Source organism: Lepus europaeus, unplaced genomic scaffold (assembly GCF_033115175.1).
Source record: "Lepus europaeus isolate LE1 unplaced genomic scaffold, mLepTim1.pri SCAFFOLD_34, whole genome shotgun sequence".
In the NCBI taxonomy this organism is placed as follows: Eukaryota; Metazoa; Chordata; class Mammalia; order Lagomorpha; family Leporidae; genus Lepus; species Lepus europaeus.
In genome coordinates this window covers 3,179,773-3,199,409 of record NW_026909213.1, presented here as the reverse complement: position 1 = coordinate 3,199,409, position 19,637 = coordinate 3,179,773, and the positions used below count along the sequence as shown (strand labels likewise).

The following is a 19,637-nucleotide window of genomic DNA, read 5'->3' as shown; positions in this document are numbered from 1 at the left end:
CCAGCCATCCCACTCCTTGGAATTTACCCAAAGGAAATTAATTTGGCAAATAATAAAGCCATCAGCACATTAATGTTTATTGCAGCTCAATTCACAATAGCTAAGACCTGGAACCAACCCAAATGCCCATCAACAGTAGACTGGATAAAGAAATTATGGGACATGTACTCCATAGAATACTATACAGCAGTAAGAAACAACGAAACCCGATCATTTGCAACAAGATGGAGGAATCTGGAAAACATCATGCTGAGTGACTTAAGCCAGTCCCAAAGAGAAAAATATCATTTGTTTTCCCTGATCGGTGACAACTGAGCACCAAAGGGAAACCTGTTAAGTGAAATGGACACTATAAGAAACAATGAACTGAACAGCTCTTGTCCTGACTTTAGATGTACAGTGTAATACTTTATCCTTTTTAGTATTTGTTGTTGTTTTTGTTGTTCTAGTACTAGTGGTTGAACTCTGTAATTAACACACAATTATTCTTAGGTGTTTAAATTTTAACTGAAAAGTGATCCCTGTTAAATTTAAGAGTGGAAAAAGAGAGGGAGGAGATGTACAATTTGGGACATGCTCAATCGGACTTGCCGCAAATGGTGGAGTTAGAAACGTGCCAGGGGATTCCAACACAATCCCATCAAGGTGGCATGTACCAATGCCATCTCACTAGTCCAAGTGATCAATTTCAGCTCACAATTGATGGCTCTGATAGTTCTAAGAGTCAAAGGGATCACACAAACAAGACAAGTGTCTGCTAATACTAACTGATAGAATCAAAAAGGGAGAGAAGGATCCAACATAGGAAGCGGGATACACAGCAGACTCATAGAATGGCAGATGTCCTAAACAACACTCTGGCCTCAGAATCAGCCCTTAAGGCATTTGGATCTGGCTGAAGAGCCCATGAAAGTATAGTAGGCATGGGAAAAAAAAGACCTAAATGAAAGATCTCTGTTAGTGAGATCCCAGTGGAAAGAACGGGGCCATCAAAGAAGGAGGTACCTTTCTCTGAAGGGAGGAGAGAACTTCCACTTTGACTATGACCCTATCGGAATAAGATCAAAGTCAGTGAACTCTAAAGGCTTCCATAGCCCTGGCAACTCATGACTAGAGCCTAGGGAGATTACTGACGCCATGAACAGGAGTGTCAAATTGTTAAGTCAGCAACAGGAGTCACTGTGTACCTACACTCCATATGGGATCTGTCCTTAATGTGTTGTCTAATGTGAAGTGATGCTATAACTAGTACAGAAACAGTATTTTTATACTTTGTGTTTCTGTGTGGGTACAAACTGATGAGGTCTTTACTAATTATATACTGAATTGATCTTCTGTATATAAAGATAATTGGAAATGAAAAAAACAACCTGGTGTTAAATTGGAAGTGGCATAGAAAATTAATTAATTTTAAAAAAATATTATGTAGGATCTCTGTCTTTAATGTGCTGTACATTGTTATTTTATGCTATAATTAGTACTCCAATTGTAGTTTTTTCACTTTATGTTGTTATATGGGGCAAACTGTTGAAATCTTTACCTAATATACTAAACTGATCTTCTGTATATAAAGAGAATTGAAAATGAATCTTTATGTGAATGGAAGGGGAGAGGGAGCGGGAAAGGGGAGGGTTGCGGGCGGGAGGGAAGTTATGGGAGGGGGAAGCCATTGTAACCCAAAAGCTGTACTTTGGAAATTTATATTCATTAAATAAAAGTTTAATAAATGAAAAAAAGAAAGAAAGGCTGAAGGAAGCTCTTCAGGATGATGGGAAGTGAGGAGAAAACTCACATTCCTAGGAAGAAACAAAGAACACTAAAAATAATATACACTTGAGAAAATGTGAAAGACTAAATTTTTCCTAACTTCTCAGATTAACTCTGAGTGTGTGACTGACACACACTTGTGAACAGACCCCATGACCAACACCCAAAGTCCACCTATCCACATGCCCACACAGTATCTTTACCAAGAACACATCCCAGATGTAAAACAACATCAGGAGGATGTCCAACAGACAGGACACAGACCTCTAGTCAGAGAGCAGTAAGAAATGCACCAGGAAAATTCAGATATTTGAAAACTAAACCACCCATGATTTACACTGGTGATGGTGAGTACTGACAATGTTTCACATCAGTGATAATTCAGATACAATGTATCAGAATGTGCAGAAGTTACCCCTCAGGGAAATTTCTAACTTGAATTGCCTATGTTTTAAAACCAGTGACTTAAGCTTCTCCCTTAAGAAGCCAGAATATTGAGAAGGGAATTGCAAAATAGACAGATGGTGAGAAGTAAACAGAGCAGCAATGACCCCTCATCTGGCCCAAACTCACTCATCCAGCAGCCTGCTCAACGGAGGTCAGCAGCAATACAATTAAGTCACTGATTTTGACAACATCTTTGGTTGCATTTGTGAAACAGGTAAGTCTGGCATGGTGTTGCCAAGAAAATACTAAAGTGACAGAATTCTTGAGAATGGAAAATATAGCAAGGCCCCAGAAGTGAGGTACTAGGTCAGGCACTTCCTTTTCTCATTAATTCCATTGAAAGCTGAATCGTGGCAAAATAACACATGCAAGAAACTTCAAACTGGTGCAGTTTTCTGACAACATGCATTTTCCATTAACTTTGCAAAGACCCCTCATTCATACGACACGAAAATATGTTTGCAACAAAATAAACTCATCTTTTAGTTCCATTTTTCATGAACTTTTCAATGTGCCCCACTCCCAAAACTTAAAAACAACCAGGACCAACACAATGCGAGTCACCTCCCTGCAACAAGATTGCTTGCTGGTGTGGACCCAGTGCACACATGTGCTTTAAATGGGACATCTGTGGGAAGGAGCTCATGGTGGAGAAGTGTGTTGTCAGTGTCGGGACTGGACTGTGCATCTATGCCAACCCGGAAACACCTGTGAAGGGAGTGAGCAGAGGAGCCGGATACCCCAAGACTGGAGACAACAGTAATTTAAATCCAAGATTTTTCTTCAGAAAACCTCTGGTCACTACCCCAACTTTTATTTGAAATATTCTCACTAAATAGTAGCTGACAGAGGTGAGAATTCAAAGTGTGCTATATGCTCAAGGAGAGCCACCTGGCCTCAGAAGGAGTCAGTGAGGAAGCGCACCTGTATGTCCGGCCAGCTCCCAACTCACACGGATGTTCCCTTCATGCATCTTCAGGTTGTAAATGGAGCAGATGTTGTCCAGCCCACCACAGGCCACAAGTTCCCAGAGGGGACATATCACAAGTTATGACCCAGGAGGAGTGCAGAGGGATGGTGTGCATTTGCAGGCAGGACACTGGTGGGACTCTCACCTTCCAGCTCAAAAGCATAACCCATGGACACCAATTTCCCCCTTGGTCTTCAACTCTCATTGCATAGGAGATAAGAGAGCAAAGCAGGGCCACAGTGACTCAGAGAGCAGTTTGCAGGCATGGCTGTGGCATCACCAGCCACAGTGCTGCAGTGCTAATGTGTGGCAGCCACAGACTACACGGAGGGCACTTCACCACCTGTCCACATGGTGTGAACTCACCAAAAACAACAGCACACTGTCACTGGAAATTATCATAATCCACACTGTCACACACCTCCTTAGGTGCAGACAGATCTGGAGTAATTATTACAACCTGTTTATATACATGATATTCTTTAGTAAAATATAGCTGGGCTAGATTTTCACATACATATTTAGGCAAATTACAGTACTTTTAAATTTAATACAAACAACCTTGGATTAAATTTTAAAAGAATTTGATTTATACTTCAAAGTATAATGCCTTTTAGAGAACCTCTTATAAAAATGAGTAACTAAATGAAAGGCTGTATTTCTGCATTTTATAAATAAAACACACAGACTCAGAGACTGAGCTACAACTGGAGTGCTCACCTCCTACCTGCTTGGTGAAGGCCCAGCACCCCACAGCATGACTAAGCCCTGTCCAGATGAAGCTAACATGCCACATTGCTTCTGCCTCCCTAAATGACCTTACCACAAACACAGCTTGCGAGCAGGCATCTGCCCAGTGGTTGTCAGGCCTGCAACCACATCAGAATACCAGGGCTCAAAGCCAGCTCTGCTCCTGGCTCAACTTCCTGTTCATGGAGACCCTATGATGTGTGGTGATGGCTCAAGTAACTGGGTTACTGCCACCCACAATGCAGACTGGACTAACTCCCTGACTCATGGCTCTGGCCACTGCCCAGCCCCAGCCACTGCAGACATCTGAGGAGCAACCCAGCAGACAGGAGACCTCTATCAGTCTCCCTCTCCATGTCATCACACCTCTCAATGAAATAAAACCAAACCAAATGCTTTTCTGTGCCTTCCTGCACTACCCTGCGCTCCCTGGTACAGCACAGCCCTGAGAATGCCAGCCTGCTTACCCACCTTGTTTGTGGTGTAGCTGTCCCAGATGATGAGCTTGCCATCCTGTGAGGCACTGACAAGAAGCCTGCAGGGAAGACAAACAGACAAATCAGCCCTGCACAGCCCAGAGATCCCACATGGGAAGGAACATGGAGACAGAACACAGGACAACTTAGTAAGCATGACTGTGATGACCTCACAGACAGCATTTCAGACAGAGCTCAGTACTCAGCTCCAGCACAGACCAGAACACAGGAGCCTCTGCCTCTGTTGACCAAGGCAGGCTGGCTGCAGCTCTCCTAATCACTTCTGCATCATCTCCCTCCACTATAAACCATGCTGCAGACACATAAGTCTTTAAAGAGCCAAAGATTGTACAAAATATGAACAGTTTTCTGTCCCATCACAAAGAGAAAGCCAGTCTATATGGGAATAAAAAGCTTCAGACCTTCCAGATTCACAAAACACTTCTCACCTAATAGCAACAGGACATTTCTCCAACTGAGCTTCAGTTGGAATCCAGGTTTCCTAGAAGCTATGGTGCTCAGGACCCAGATGGCTGGGTAGGGGTGCACCAATAACAGCAGACACATGCATGCCGCCTGTCAGGAGGCACAGTGACCATAGACACAGGCTGTGTCTGGGATCTGTCTGCTGGGAAAAGTGCTGAGTCTAGGTGGATAACCAGGATAGGGTCCCGCTGAAGGGGAGCACGACCAGCAGCCAATCTGAGAGGCTGAGACAAAGTGAACCAGCGCTGTGGTCAAACCAGGCACTCAGATGTGAGACGCAGCACTAAACCACCAGGCCACACACAGGCATGAAGCCCTCAGAAAGCTGAGAGCTAGCACAGCCTGGGAACCACGGCTACCCACGAACTCTCGGAGGATGGCTGCCTACAGAACGTGCTGTTTCAAGGAGGAACCGGGCCAGAACATTCCCTGCTGTCTCCAGCAGACACTTGTCAATGATAGCGACACATACTGGAACCGGCTCACTACAGCGCACTTGGCTTCCTGAAGCAGATCAGAAGCTGAAGGTAAAACTCACTCAAGTCATCCTGATAGTGTCGGCAACTTTAACCAAACTCTGTTTTGAAGCTCAAACTTTCTTTACAGAGGAAACAATGCATATGGCAGGAACAGAAGAAGCATTTTCAGTGCTTTGCTACATAATTTATTCCTGGAACATGCGACCTGCATGCTTCCATCTCTTCTCATCTTCCAGATTTATTTACTTATTTGAAAGTCAGAGAGAGGGGGGTGAAAAACAGAGACAGAGAGATCTTCCAGACACTGGTCCACTCCCCAGATGGCTGCAAACAGACAGGGATAGGCCAGCCTGAAGCCAGGAGCTTCTTCCAGGTCTGCTGTGTGGTTAGCAGGGGCTGCTGCTGCTTTTCCCAGGCCATTAGCAAGAAGCTGGGTTAGAAGGGGAGTAGCTGGGACATGAACTGGTACCCCTGCGGGATGCCACTGTCATGAGTGCCCGCCCCCAGATGCAATTCTTAGCCCAGTCATCAACAGACCTGAGGTGAAGACACCCCCCTCTGCTGCTCTCCTTGTCCAGCCATTCTGAAGCCTGAGGCAGAACCCAAGCCCATGCAGAGCAGCTCATCCTGCAGGTAGGGTCAACTTCACAGAGCTCTTAGTCACATGGCTTAGCAAATGCTGACTTGTCAGAGTGGGGGAGTAAGCTGCTAATTCCCCGGAAGGTGACAGGAGACACCTCGTCCCCCAGGTCAGGATCTGGCTTCACTTTGCCTCCTGGAGCCCTGCCTGTTCACACGGCAGTTCCCTGAGGGCCACCACACAGAACACAGAGAAACAAGTATGCCAGTGGGCTCCAGAGCACTGAGGAGAGGCCATGGTCCAGACACCTGGGGCCCTGCACCCCACACACAGCTGTGTTCCAGCCCAGGCATGGACTTCACAGAAAATCTAAGCACGGACCCATGTGACTGAGAGGGTACCTGAAGTGCCACTAAAAATCAGAGCCAAGGGTGGGCATGGGGACACCTGGTTCCCACCTTGTAAAGCCTAGCTTACCTTCCGGCTTCAATTCCCACCCTGTCTTCCTGCTGCGGTGTACCAGGGGAGTCAGCAGTGCTTGGGGCCTTGTCACCCACAGGAGAGATCCGGACAAGTGCCTTGCTCTTGGGTTTGGCCTGGCGCAGCCCAAGGGGTTGCAGGCATCTGGGGAGTGAGCCAGCTGAAGGAAGTCTCTCTGTCACTCTGCGTGTGGAATAAATAACTGTTTAAAAGAATCAGATTATAGTATAAATGAAAGTGGTTTTTTTCTTTTTTTTTTTAAAGACTTGTGTATTTATTTGAGAGGTATAATTGAGAATGGGAAACAGAGAAAGATCTTCCATCTGCTGGTTCATTCCCCAAATGGCTGCAACAGCCGAAGCTGGGTCAATCTGAGGCCAGGAGCAAGGAGCTTCTTTTGGGTCTCCCATGTGGGTGCAGGGGCCCAGTACCTGGTCCATCTTCCACTGCTTTCCCAGGCCATAGCAGAGAGCTGGATCAGAGGAGGAGCAGCTGGGACATGAATCAGCACTCCATATATGCCAGCACTGCAGACAGAGTCTTAGCCTACTATGGCACAGCACCAGTCTCGAATGTATTATATTGATAAACTCCTACTACAGATTCGTACATCTGTGTGTACACAAGCATGTGTCACAGGCCCCTAGTGTGGTTTTGAAAGAAACACTGTTGGCCTGCCACAGTCTTTTTTTTTCTTTTTTTTTTTTACTTACTTGACAGGTAGAGTTAGACAGTGAGAGAGAGAGAGACAGAGAGAAAGGTCTTCCTTCTGTTGGTCCACCCCCCAAATGACCTCTACAGCTGATGCTGTGCTGATCCGCAGCCAGGAGCCAGGTGCTTCCTACTGGTCTCCCATGAGCGTGCAGGTGCCCAATCACCTGGGCCATCCTCCACTGCCCTCCTAGGCCACAGCAGAGAGCTGCACTGGAAGAGGAGCAGTCAGGACTAGAACCTAGCACCTATATGGGATGCCAGCGCCACAGGCGGAGGATTAGCCAAGTGAGCCATGGTGCCAGCCTGGCCTGCCACAGTCTTAAGCCAAAGTGTTCACAATTCATAAATGACAGCCTGAGCCATGAAAAAGTGTGAGAGTCTGTATGACAACCTTAGTTTATGGTGGCAGGAAATAAGATGACTTCAGGAAAATACACATCCCCCAAAACTCCATAATAACTATTTTAGGCTTTAAATAAACTCTTATATATTAATGTTAGCCATCGCAAAACACACCGGACACCGGAGTAAGGGAAAGGGTTTATTGGGGAACACCCAACAGACCAGAGTGAAAGGGCGGCGAATGAAAAGAGAAGGAGACTATAAGAGATAAACAGAGAGGAGGGAGAAGAGAGATGAGAGGAGGAGAGAAGCCAAGAGAGGCCAAGAGAGTGCAGGAGAGAAGCCAAGAGGGCAGAACCAAGAGAGAAGAGTCAAGAGGCAAGAGAGCATGTGTTCAGGAACAGGCCCTTTTAAAACTTTGCCTGAGGGCAGGCAGGGAAGCAGAAGCAGTGAATCCCATTAGGATGGAGGTGCAGCCTGGCTCAGGTAGCTGGGCCATGCAGCCACCTGGCTAAAACTGTGCCAGTTTCCTAACATTAACAGCCACTGACCTATAGAGAAAACAGCTGTTTAAAACAAGTAATCTGTGGCCAGTGCTATGGCTCAGCATGTTAAAGCTCCGGCCCACAGCTCCAGCATTCCATATGGCAACAGTTTAAGTCCCAGCTACTCCGCTTCCCATCCAGCTCCCTGCTAATGCACCTGGGAAGGCAGTGGAAGATGACTCAAGTGCTTGGGCCCCTGCACCCACTTGGGAGGTCTGGGAGAAGCTCCTGGCTCTTGAATTTTGACTCTGCTCTGGCCGTTGCAGTCATTTGGGGAGTGAATCAGTGGATGGAAGACCTCCCTCTCTGTCTCTACCTCTCTCTATAACTATGTCTTTCAAATAATCTTTAAAAACTAAATAAATAAAACAAATGATCCTAAGATACTTTGGACAGCACAGATCCTCCTTAATATTACCTCCTGGTTTTCATTTGTGATCATGCAGCATGAAATCTAACTGTCCAGTGTAAGCCAAATTCTCAGGGGCTGGCACTGTGGAGTAGCGGGTAAAGCCACACCCTGCAGTGCCAGAATCCCATATAGGTGCCAGTTCGAGTCCTAGTTGCTCCACTTCTGATCCAGCTCTTTGCTATGGCCTGGGAAAGCAGTAGAAGATGGCTCAAGTCCTTGGGCCCCTGCACCCACATGGGAGACCTGGAAGAAGCTCCTGGCTTCTGGTTGGAACAACTCCAGCCACTGCAACCATCTGGGGAATGAACCAGCAGATGGAAGACTCCCCTCTCTCTCTGCCTCTGCCTCTCTGTAACTTTGCTTTTCAAATAAACAAATAACTAAAATAATAAAGTCACCATTAAAAAATATTGAAAGAGGGAAGTTTGTACAACACAGTTTTGCTAATTTACTCATTTATTTTGAATATATTTTAAATTGATGAGTAATTGCATGTATGTATGTATGGGATACAATGTGATGTTCTGATTTATGTTTATATTATGGGATGGTTAAATCAAGCTGGTTAACACACTCACCACCTCATGCCATTTTTTTTTGTGGTGAGAACATTTAGCATTTACTCTGTGAACTGAGCTATGAGGCCTTGGCTCCTGATCCCAGTTTCCCACCAGTGCAGCCCCTGGGCAGTGCTTGACAGCTCATCTAATGGCTGGTCACATGGGGGCCTGGGCTGAGTTCCTGGCCGATGACTTTGGCCCAGCCCAGATCATTGCAGGCATTTGGGGAGTAAACCAACAGATGAGAGCTCTGTCTCTCTTGCTGAATTTCAAGTAAATACAAGTTTCAGAGCAGTCCTAGAGATTTAATAGTTCTGAACTTCTGCCTGGAGCCCTGTGCACACAGCCGTCTCCCAGCTGGTAGTCTGTGCCCTATGAATATCACCCCTTCCCCCTCCTCCCATTTCCTTTTTTATGCTTTCTGACTACAGCCATCATTAAAACACTCACACTGTCATTTGCATATGAAATTGTATGGGATACTGTATAGAACAAATTAAAGATAGAATCTTTTGTTCTCCAGCCTTTACACTCCAAAGCACTTCCATGAAAAAGAGAAAGCCAAGCAGAAAATCCCATTCTGACAACTCAAGGAGGAAAAAGCTGCTACTCAAAGACAGGCATGTCAAGAATCGCATGTCAGACTTCAAAGAGCAGGCTACAGTCCACAAATCAAAAGTATCTTCTTTATTTGGGAAAAAAAGTAAGAGATGGACTTAGGAACCTCTAAAACAACAGGAAAAGAGAGCTTAACAGATGTCCTTTCTACAGTGGCCCACAGTGAAGCCACACAGCCCAAGGCAAGTGTGGGTGGAGGCAGGGCAGAGGCAGAGCAAAGGTGAGCAGGGGACAGGGGAGTGGACAGGAGGTTAAGAATCCCAGGAAGAGGAAGAACAGGAGCCTCAAGGGGCTCCATCTGGGACAATGAACACACCACAGAGAGGCACAAAGACTGGGTGAGGGGTGATGGCCACAGCAAACACACATCCATGCACCTGCTGGGGGCCCCAACCACAGAAACCCAGGCACAGCACCAGCCCCACAGACTGCTGCTCTAAGGCGATCTTACTGGGCCTCCAGCAGCCTGGAGCGGGCGCTGAAATCACAGGAGGGCCAGCAGCCACGAGAACAAACCAAGCAGTGCAGGACACAGGGATGGAGGAAGGTAACTTCCCAAGGTTACATCAGAGCACCGCAGAGCTGAGGGAAGGTGGAGTTTTCCAGGGAGAAGGACCTGAGTCACGCAAGCCAGCCTGGAGTGGAGAAGAAACAGCAGATCAGAATGGGCCAGGTGAGCAGGACCCCAGATGGAGCACAGACCCGCTCACATGCCATGCCTGGCCTGCTCATCTGATTCCTCCTCCTCGTGTTGCTCTCTACAAAGTACAGCAAATGAATCCGGGTGACCTTCCCAGACAACAGAACACTTGGTGATGTAGCTGGCACTGGCTACTGCCGAGGCCTGTGTGTTACCTGGAATCTGTTCCCCAGTGCATGGTGTAAATCTTTGCCAGGTGCCCCTCAGCATTCTCCTGGTGTGCATCTGGATCCCCCTCCCCACCGGGTCAATGTTGTTTGTGATCTTAAACACGAAGGTTCCTGAGGTTAATGTCTGTGACCACACAATCTTCCTAGAATCCTCCTCCTCACCCACCCATCAGTGCCCAGACATCCTCCAGCTCTTCAGGGGCACCTGGTCCCTCGGGATTCTGAACAGGCCTACTGTTTCCATGGGGTGTAAGGACACACCTGTCCCCCTGGCATGCACACACACAGCAGCTCCTTTCCTGTGCTCAGCTCCACCCATTTGTCTCAGGGCCTGGGGGCCACCACATGGACAGCCTCCCACCTCAGGCCACGTGTGGGTCTGGACAACACTCAGGATCTGCGTCTGCATGCCAGCACCCACCCCACAGGGCAAACACCAACAGTAATGACTCCAGGTTGGCAAATGGATGAAGCACACCCAACAGTGAGTCTTCAAAAATGGACAGTCCAAAGTGTGCCCAAGAACTGACAGTTATAATTCTACACTGCATAAATTTCTTCTCCTTCCTCTTCTTTTTTTTGACAGGCAGAGTTAGACAGTGAGAGAGAGAGAGACAGAGAGAAAGGTCTTCCTTCCGTTGGTTCACCCTCGAAATGGCCACTACGGCCGGCGTACTGCACTGATCCAAAGCAGGAGCCAGGTGCTTCTCCTGGTCTCCCATGTGGGTGCAAGGGCCCAATCACCTGGGCCATCCTCCACTGCCTTCCCGGGCCACAGCAGAGAGCTTGACTGGAAGAGGAGCAACTGAGACAGAACTGGCACCCCAACCGGTACTAGAACCTGGAGTACCAGTGCCACAGGCGGAGGATTAGCCTAGTGAGCCGTGACACCGGTATGCATAAATTTCTTCTTAAAGTGCATCCTCTTAAGTGTCTGTATAGTGTAATAAACTGAGTCATCTTCAGTGGATGAATCTAAGTTTTCTTTCACTATTCTGTTCAATTCTTTAATTTTTTAAAACTCTGTTACAGTGCTCCACTCAGGGGCACTCAGCACACCCAGCATGCTGTGCAGCCGTCACCACTGCTCAGCTCCTCAACTGTATCTGGAGCTGCCTGCCCACCCAGCAGCCACCCTCCTCCTCTCGCCCCCACAATCCCTGCACCCACCAACCTCCTGTCTTAACTTAACCATTCTGGGTATTTCATACACACTGAGTTGTCAAACACAGAGTTACACATGTCTGGCTGTTTTTCTTATCATCTGTGAGGTCACCCACATGGCTGCATTCCCTTTCATGGCTTAGTAATATCCCACTGTGCAAACACACCACCACATGTTTGTATACTCATCCACTTGTGGAGAGTTGGATGGTCTCCTCCCTTGGCTATGTGAGTGGTGATGTTATGAACACTGTGTATAGCCATCCTCCTTTAACTAGTATCACTATGCATGGCTCCAGTTACCTGTGGTCAATTGCAGTCTGAAACTATTTTATTTATTTATTTATTTATTTATTTATTTATTTATTTATTTTGACAGGCAGAGTTAGACAGTGAGAGAGAGAGACAGAGAGAAGTGTCTTCCTTCCATTGGTTCACTCCCCAAATGGCTGCTACAGCTGGTGTACTGCACCAATCCGAAGCCAGGAGCCAGGTGCCTCCTCCTGGTCTCCCATACAGGTACAGGGCCCAAGAACTTGGGCCATCCTGCACTGCCTTCCTGGGCCACAGCAGAGAGCTGGACTGGAAGAGGAGCAACCAGGAGAGAACTGGAGCCCCAACTGGGACTAGAACCTGGAGTGCCAGCGCCGCAGGTGGAGGATTAACCTAGTGAGCCGTGGCGCCAGCCACAGTCTGAAACTATTAAATAGAAAATTCCAGATATGAACAATTCCTAAGTTTTAAGTTGTGAGCCGTTCTGAGCAGGAGGATGATATCCTACACTGGGCTGCTTTGTCCTGTCTGGGGTGTGAATCAGCCCTCTGTCCAGTGCACCTGCGCTGTACCCATGTGGTTATCAGATCACGGTGCCATCACCTAAGCTGCATCCCAGGCCCATGTTTTCTGCCTCACTGCATCTCCTCACACAGGCATTGTTGTCACAAGTGTGAGTACAGAAAGATTAATTTTTTGAGACAGATCATACACGTAGGTTTCCTGCAGTGTTGTTTTTATGATTATTGTATTATTAGTTCTCAACATTCCCCTCTGTAGGGTCTGTGTACACAAGGTTTCAGACATCCACGGGTCTTGGGTGTGCGTATCCTATTGAGCATATGCTTGAAAGCTGGCTTTTAATACTTTTGGAGGCCGGCACCATGGCTCAACAGGCTAATCCTCCGCCTAGCGGCACCAGCACACCAGATTCTAGTCCTGGTCGGGCACTGGATTCTGTTCTGGTTGCCCCTCTTCCAGGCCAGCTCTCTGCTATGGCTCGGGAGTGCAGTGGAGGATGGCCCAAGTGCTTGGGCCCTGCACCCCATGGGAGACCAGGAGAAACACCTGGCTCCTGCCTTCGGATCATCATGGTGCACTGGCCACAGCACACTGGCTGCAGTGGCCATTGGAGGGTGAACCAACGGCAAAAGGAAGAACTTTCTCTCTGTCTCTCTCTCTCACTGTCCACTCTGCCTGTCAAAAATAAAAAAATAAAAAATAAAAAAATAATTTTGGGTACACAAGGAGCCATGGAGCTGCTGTTCAAGTGTCTGGGGAGCTGTCAGGCTGGCCTGCAGTGTCCAGTTCTGAGGCAGACTGGTCACGAAAGCAGTGACATGACACCTGACTGTGAGACAGCAGTGCTTCTGCCTCTGGCAGGGAGCACTACTCAGGCTGAAGAGATGATGTGTACACAAAACCCACTGTCTCCTCCCATGTCTGGATGACTCCACAAAAACAGTGCCCCCCACAGTGGTTTGGCAACTGCACAGGCAGAGCTCATTCCAGAGGGTCCAGGCTGCAAACCAGCTCTTACCTGAGAGAGTGTTGCATCTGCACATGCTTTCCTTGCATCCTAGGAAGCAACACAAGAGAGATGAGCCGTGTTCCAGGCAGGGTCAACCTAGGACCTCACAGCATCACTGTGGAAGGAAAGCACACCCCCCCACCCGGCACCCACCATCCACCGCACTTGGCCACTCCAAACACAGGGGACTCTTTCAGCATGGCAACCATGGAACCTAGCACTTGTGGGCTCAGGGCTGCCTTTGCCTTCGGCACTTGTGAGCAACCATGCTGGCTCAGTGCCTGCACAGCTGACCCAGGGAGGATAGGAGGCTGGTGCCCAGTAAGAATGGTCTCGTAAGGACCTAATAACCAGGGGACAACATTAATTACTCTGTTGGATTTAAATTTCACAGAAAAGAGCAAGGGGTCTGATCAGACTATAGATTCAGATGAAACTTTCTGGCTTCTTCCTGGCTGTCAATCTGCTTTCTTATCTATGAAATGATGAAATGCTTCAACCAGTAGGTACACTCTGTGAAAGGACACACCATCACTAACAACAGGATTTTACTACCATCAAGTGAACAAAAGAACTAGACAATTTTGAAATCTTAAATTAACATATTTTTATAAATAAAAAGATATAGGAACTGGTGCTGTGGTGTAGCAGATAAAGCCACCACCTGCCGTGTCAGTGTCCCATGTGGGCGCCGGTTTGAGTTCTGGCTATTCAGCTGTTCCACTTCTGATCCAGCTCTTTGCAATGCCCCCTGCACCCACGTGGGAGAACTGGAAGAAGCTCCTGGCTCCTGGCTTTATATCAGCCCAGCTCTGGCCATTGGAGCCATTTGGGGAGTGAATCAATGGATGGAAGACCTCTCTCTCTCTGCCTTTGTCTCTTGTAACTCTGCCAGTCACATACATAAATAAATCTAAAAAAAAAAGAAAGAAATATTTAAAAGGGAACTTTAAAAAATCCATAGAAAAATGGAATTGAAAAATAAGCTAATTTTGGGGCAAAATATTTTGAAACCCAGGCATAATTTTTATAATACATATATTCTATGAATTTTCTGAAGACTTTTTGTACATTATATGCAGTAAAATGAGAAAACAGGTTTAAAAGGCTCAAAACAGGGGTATGACCAGCTTTTCAAAGGCACTCAGAACAATTTCCAGTAATAAAAAGGTTTCCATGCTGCTATGATCTGACATTGAGGTTTGGGTGTTCCCAGGAGATCCAGTTTTAGGGGCAAACTTCCCTACTGCAAATTTTTATTTTATGAAGCCAGTGGGAATATCTGTGAATTAAGAATATAAAGAAACTTTTATTACTATATACATATACCAAATCACAACTTTCATTAAGCTTTTTTTAAAGATGTATTTATTTATCTAAAATAGTTACAGAGAGAGAGAGGCAGAGAATGATCTTCTATCCACTGGTTCACTTCCCAAATAGTAACAATGGGCAGGGTTGGGCCAGGTGCTGCAATGGGAAGGCTGTGCCAGGCTGGAGCCAGGAGCTTCTTCCAGATCTCTGACATGGGTGCAGGGGCCCAAACCATCTTCTTCTGCACTTCCAGGCACATTAGCAGGCAGCTGGATCAGAAGTGGAGCAGCCAAGACCTGAACCAGCACTTTAGCCCACTGTGCCATCATGCCAGGCCTGACAGTGGCATTTCTGACCCAGGTCTTGGCTAAATCCATCCCAAATATGATGAAAGTATCACAAAGCTGAAGACAGAATTGCCAACATCTTTAACCACTAATAATATAATTATGTCCATAAGCAAATGCGCTTATGCAAAGACCTTGATTTTCTAGGTCAGTCATACAACGTAAGAAATCCACCACAACCTATTTTGTGTGAGTCAGAGGGCTGGGGTCAGTACAGTGGTGCAGCAGGTTAAGCCACCACAGCCCACATAGCTATGTGACACCCCTCCTCAAAGGCTGGTTCAAGACCTGACTTCCAGAGCTGACGTTGTGGCATAGTGGGTTAAAGCCATGGCCTACAACACTGACATCCCATGTGGGCATGGGCTCGTGTCCCAGCTGCTCCACTTCCCATCCAGCTCTGTGCTAATGGCTGAGAAAGCAGAGAAAGATGGCCCACCACCCATGTGAGAGACCTGGATGGAGGTCATTGGCAGCCCAGACCTGGCTGTGTGACCATTTGAGGAGTGAGTCAGCAAATGGAAGATCTCTCTCTCACTTGCTCTCCCTCTCTCTGCCCGCCCCCCAATTCATTCCCTTCCTCACTTTGTCTCTCCTTTTATGTCTTCCAAATAAATCTTTAAAAAATCAAGGGTTAAAACAATATTGTTCAAATATTTAATTAACAATAGTTGTTTGCTTTCCTGAGCCTGAAACATCTTGGGAAGTTAGCTGGATGGCAAACAAACTCCGCTGCTTAAGTTTCTAGTCTCAGCTTTCCTGTCTGCACACAAGATTCAGAAATCATCCTGACATTATCTAAATTACAGCCACAATGCAACACAAACATCTCTCCTCATAAAAAGAATCTATGAAGTGTGTGAGGTCTTGGTGTGGGGTGGTGGAGATACCTGTGCCCCTGCCAGCCACATCTTCCCCAACCAAGAAGCCTCCAGTGGCAGCTGGTGGGAGGAAGCACAAGGGCGTGGAACTTGTGACATACCCACCTGAGCCATCTCAGTTCACAGAACCCCCAGGAGAGGCCACAAGGCAGGGCTAGGAGGGCGGCACAGGACTGACAGGATGGCCAAGATGCCTGTCTCTCAAGGCTCGGCAGAAAGTGCTTGCTTTCAAGCTCCATGGTAGAGCCAGCCTCAGGCCTCCTTGGAGGAAGGGAGCATGCAGATATGAAACAGTTTGTTTTGATAAGACTACTTAAAGGTTTCTGGTTTTCACACATAGATTCTAAGGACTGCAATGTATGACTATTAATGTGTGAAATAATAAAAGTGCCAACAGAATACAAAATAACATCAGACTGGAACACAGTCCAGGAGTCCCGCCTTGCCCTTCATCTGCCCTCTCACTTGTATTTTATCCATGCTCAGATTTTATCAGAACAACCGTGCAGTGCTGGGGGAAGATTTATTCCAGCAGAACTTCAGTCTATAAAAAATCTACTAGAGGGGCCAGTGCTGTGGCATAGCAGGTAAAGCTGCTGCCTGCAGTGCCATCATCCCATATGGGCACCAGTTCAAGTCCTGGCTGCTCCACTTCTGACCCAGCTCTCGGCTATGGCCTGGGAAAGCAGTAGAAGATGGCTCAGGTCCTTAGGCCCCTGCACCTGCATGGGAGATCCGGAGGAAGCTCCTGGCTCCTGGCTCCTGGCTTCGGATCCACAGAGCTCTGGACATTGCAGCCATCTGGGGAGTGAACCAGTGGATGGAAGACTTCTCTCTCTCTCTCTCTCTCTCTCTCTCTCTCTCTCTCTCTGCCTCTGCTCTCTGTTAACTCTGCCTTTCAAATAAATAAATACATTTCTTTTTTTTTAAAAAAAGCTACTATGTTCAATCTTCCCAAAATCAATGTGAAGAAAGAACAGTGAGTTTTGTCATGGACACTGAGCAGTTCAGCTGATCTTTACATGCGGGGCTCAAAGAACAGCTCCTCAGATTCAGGTGATGTGGAAGAAGCTGCAGCAGCCCTGTGGCTGGGGTTGGTGCGCCACACAGAGGCTCGCGTTTCAGGGTTAGGTGGGAACTCCTGATCTCATCGGTGCTTCTGTTAGTCAGACATCTTTTCACATATCAGAGAATATGCAGACTACCATCGTGCCGCAGCAACTGTGGAGATCAGAGAAATGAGCTTACCAGAAACCAAAGCATTCTCAGAGTGCAAAGCTCCACAGCTCCATTTAACCCAGGGACCAGTCCCCACAGACACAGCAACCAGAACCACGCCAGGCCTGCTCTCTCTGTAGCTAACAGCAGAAGCTGATGCTGCCTTTGGTTACAGCACCTACAGCAGCACCCACATGTGAGCCTCAGTTAAAAGACTCAGTATCGATGTTTTGTTGATTTTTTAAAAATTTTTGACAGGCAGAGTGGACAGTGAGAGAGAGAGACAGAGAGAAAGGTCTTCCTTTTGCCGTTGGTTCACTCTCCAGTGGCTGCCGCGGCCGGCGTGCTGTGGCCGGTGCACCGCGCTGATCCAAAGGCAGAAGCCAGGTGCTTATCCTGGTCTCCCATGGAGTGCAGGGCCCAAGCACTTGGGCCATCCTCCACTGCACTCCCTGGCCACAGCAGAGAGCTGGCCTGGAAGAAGGGCAACTGGGACAGAATCTGGGGCCCCGACTGGGACTAGAACCCTGTGTGCTGGTGCCGCAAGGTGGAGGATTAGCCTATTGAGCCGCAGCGCTGGCCGTTTTGTTGATTTCTAAGAGCAAGGGTATTCCTAATCCTACCAGCAAGAGAGCCAGGCTCCTGTGGACTCTCAGTCCACACACAGACCAGTGGCAAACAGGAGTCTGTCGTCAGGCACTTGAGACATTGAACATGGAGACTAGAAAAGCACAAATATCTCACAGATCCCTCTTACTCACTGTCTACGCATGGATTAGAACTTTAAAAAATGGTTCTAAAGTCAAACATAAAGGAGTCTTCTGTGGGTGGCCTCTGCTTCCACACTGTGTGCAAGGTCCAGCCACCTGGAGGAAGGAGGCCTGGTCATCCTCCAGCACAGCATTGAGCCCGACACAGATCACAGAGCCCCCTGGCTCCCCCCAGGCATCTCAGCCACCTTCTCCGTGGACAGGCTCAGGCTGGGTGGTCGGTCCCGCACACAGCATTGCTGTGTCTACTCACAGAGCACCTGTGTAAGCCAGCGAGAGCATGTTGGCACAGGTGGCATGGGAATGGCTGGCCAGTTCTCTGCCTCTGTTCATCCTCCACACAAACTCTGCTCGGCCCCACCTTCACCAACAGCCAACAGGTTCTGTGGGCCCAGAAACCAAGGAGTACTGACCTTTTCTGTCTACTCCTCAGTTTAAAAGGACAGTTCAAAGCTTTTCACAGTCCCTGACAAACTGTCGCCCATCGCTAAAGACAGCAATGAAAGCTGCAGGAACCTGGGACAATGCTTTCATACAGTCAATAGAGTATTCATGTTCATTCAGTCATTTCTACTGTTTAAAAATAACAAAAACATAGGTCAGTGCTGTGGCTCAACAGGCTAATCCTCCACCTTGTGGCACTGGCACACCGGGTTCTAGTCCTGGTTGTGGCACTGGATTCTATCCCGGTTGCCCCCTTTCCAAGCCAGCTCTCTGCTATGGCCCGGGAAGGCAGTGGAGGATGGTCCAAGTCCTTGGGCCCTGCACCCGCATGGGAAACCAGGAGAAGCACCTGGCTCCTGGCTTCAGATCAGCGCGATGCGCTGGCCACAGCGGCCATTGGAGGGTGAACCAACGGCAAAAAGGAAGACCTTTTTCTCTGTCTCTCTCTCTCACTATCCACTCTGCCTGTCAAAAAAAAATTAATAACAAAAACATGCAGCTTAAAAAGGCATCTTAAAAGACAAACAGCATTTTTATTAGGATTACTAGTCAAGCTTTTCTACTCTGTTTGCAAACATCAGTGACACAGCTCACAGGACTGAGGGCGAGAAGGAACGTTGATTCAGAAAGCCGTACTTACATCAAATTGTGTCTGCTTTTCTCTTCACTTGCCTTGGTCCCCCAGCCTTCTGGAAACCCCATCGAGTTTCCCTCTCCTCAGCGCCAATGTCACAGCTAAGCAGGGGCCATGCTGACACCGTGGACCTGGTGCTCATCCTCTAAACCAGTGCCTGCTGAGGCCCCAGGTATGTTCTTCCTGACCCACATTTCCTAGGAACTTTAGATCAGCCCTTCCCTGCTGGAAATACTTCCCCAGAAACTCGACAGCTTAAAGCAAGAATGTGAGCTGCTCTGCCCTGCTTCACGCTGCACACATGCATGGGAGTCACCTGGTGACACTTGCAGTGACAGGGCAGAGGCGGCACATCCCTGCAGTGTGGCCCTCCACATGGACAGAGGGCACTCTCAGAGCCTCACAGTCATCATCATCAGCAATAGCTCTCGAGACACAAATGCCCAAACTGGTGTGTGAAGTAAACATTATTCCAAAAACAGCTTCTAAGACTTGTAAGAAATATGACTTTTGGAAAATCAGCAAATCACTTTTTACTCTGTTCTACTTATTGCAAACTAGGAAG

General features: G+C 47.6%; 1 pseudogene; it reads right to left on the bottom strand.

Moving 5' to 3' along the window:
- Positions 1-19,140, bottom strand: part of LOC133754949 (guanine nucleotide-binding protein G(I)/G(S)/G(T) subunit beta-1-like) — a 29,772-nt pseudogene extending 10,632 nt beyond the window's left edge.
- Between the last annotated feature and the right edge of the window lie 497 nt (positions 19,141-19,637).